The following is a 2,500-nucleotide window of genomic DNA, read 5'->3' on the forward strand; positions in this document are numbered from 1 at the left end:
AACTTTATACAAAATGAGGTGTGTATTTACACCTTAACGTATTCCTCCGTACGGCCTTTAAAAGGCAGAATGGAGTTTTGGATAATGTTTCCTAATTTTAAGTCCGCAAGGGTGGGAGACCCATGCGAGGTGCATCTCTATAGTAAGCTGGGAGTCAATTTGTTGAGGGAGAAAAACCGGAACTTACCACAACCAGTATATGAATTCTGAGCACATTTTTCAATCTCAAGGGCGAGGGTTCTCGTCTACTTGGTACATAGACCTAATTAAATCGATATAAATACTTGATTGAAACAAAATAACATCTTATGACTATTCAATTTCTTTCGTAGTGAATTTTTATTCAATGTGTTTAAAAAAGAATCACTATAATGTTAATTCTATGTAAGACTGTTGAATTGATATTGACTATTTGAACTGGTATTCAACACGAATAAAAATAGATTGACTTTTAACAGCCAAAGTAACCCATCCTTTTTATTATTCAATAAAAATGTTTGTTTTCATATGAACATGGGCGGAAACGATGATAAAATGGAAAACGGAACAAAATCGCTGGATGGGCAGAAAAAACGTTACCAGTTACTTGCCACTTCTTTACCAATTTATCCCTCTAAGTTACAGACATTCAATGCCTCTCCGTTATGTACGCCATATACAACATCAATTTTAGACTCGATCAAAAATGAAAAAAAAATTACAAAATAACTTGTCTGATGACGCAAGTTAAGCTCCTGAGGGCATATACTCAGCGTTGTCATTTTTCTTCGCCCTTTCAGGACTCGACAAATACCACACAACTCAGTTGCAAAACATCTGCATTAATTCTAAGGTGAGCCATATCACAAAATGAAATTGGAAGTTTTGTCTGCTTCAAGAAACAGAGGTTCTATGACTAATCTTTTTTTTTTTTTTTACGTATTTCGAGTCTGCTCTTTCTTTTTCTTAACGTATGACGGCTTAGGCGCAAAAGAGATCTGTGCTCCTTTGAGCAAAAATAAAACCTCCTGGTCTTGTCTATATTGGTTCACTGTCACAACAATCGCCCAAAGGGCTGAACACACAGCCCAGTGATGAGATCCGACACCCATTTCATCTTTCTTTCCATCCTCAAGTGGAACGTACAACAGACCAGTAAGTTCTTAATAGAGTGTAATGTGAAGTGCTAGATTTCAATGCCATATGAACCATGTGAGCGTTAGCCCTACTGATGGAAATGGGCCCACACAAGGACAGAGAAAAACTCTGACCAGGGTGGGAATTGAACCCACGACCTTCGGGTTAGATCTCCGCCGCTCTACCGACTGAGCTACAAGGTCAGACGGGAGCAGGCCGTGGGAACCGAAGATGTTAAAGTCACGGCAATGAACATGTACAAGTACAAGGAAGTGTTACGTTTATACAAACGTTAGCCGTGTAGCACTTATATTTTAAACAGAGTTAACTGAATAGAGTGTAGTGTAAAGTGCTCGATTTCTATCCCATATGAACCATGTGAGCGTTAGCCCTACTGATGGAAATGGGCCCACACAAGGACAGAGAAAAACTCTGTTCACACTCTATTCAGTTAACTCTGTTTAAAATATAAGTGCTAAACGGCTAACGTTTGTATAAACGTAACCTTTCCTTTTCTCGACTTAGCGATCCTTACTCCGGTAAGAATGTTTATCTCTTTTTGCCTAGTTTAGCTTGATTGGTATATTTTCTACTCTGATGATTTTGCCATGATATCAGCAAGTTACATACATGTATTTGGATCAAAGCAAAGTAAGCACAGGAAACATGGGCAGGCCGTGTTTTTCTTTGGCATCATTTCATGTTCCCTAAATAAAGCGAAAGTGCTCATAACAATCAGAAAGGAAGACATGTCGAGGGCAATCTACTTGGGTCAAACTCACAGATGAATTTTAAGCAAAACACTATACGACCTCATCACATTTCTGTCATCGTTATCCACCTGAAAAAAACTGATAACGATACCAATCTATTAGTGTTGTTATCAGGCCTAGCGTTCAGGAATTAAAATTACTGTCAAACTTTTTAAAATTCTTCTTTTATTCTCTTTCACCTTCTTCATGTTCAGACAGGCTATTGTAGGGTATTTAAAATGCAGAGGGTAAAAAAAGCCTATCATAATTATTCCTTAGTTATTCGAATTTATGGAACTCAAGATAAAAATTGTAACCTGAAGCAAAAGGGTTGACAAATATACTGTTAAAAGGTATCATTTTACGAGACAGCTACCTGACACTTTGAACCAAAGCCGTCATGATAAGGCGAATGATTGTTTTAAGACAATGAGGTTGTTTATGAGTAACGGGTAGCAAGTGTATTTAGAGGTTCAAGAAAAGGCTTTAAACAATAGAGAAATATGCTCAGTTTTTTACAGAAACTTACATTTTCAGAAACTGATTGTCAGTGGCTAGCTAACGTACATTTTAACACAAAGAAATACACGGCCTGCCCATGTTTCTGTGCATACTTTGCTTTAATCCAAATA

This window comes from Montipora foliosa, unplaced genomic scaffold (assembly GCF_036669935.1).
Source record: "Montipora foliosa isolate CH-2021 unplaced genomic scaffold, ASM3666993v2 scaffold_485, whole genome shotgun sequence".
In the NCBI taxonomy this organism is placed as follows: domain Eukaryota; kingdom Metazoa; phylum Cnidaria; class Anthozoa; order Scleractinia; family Acroporidae; genus Montipora; species Montipora foliosa.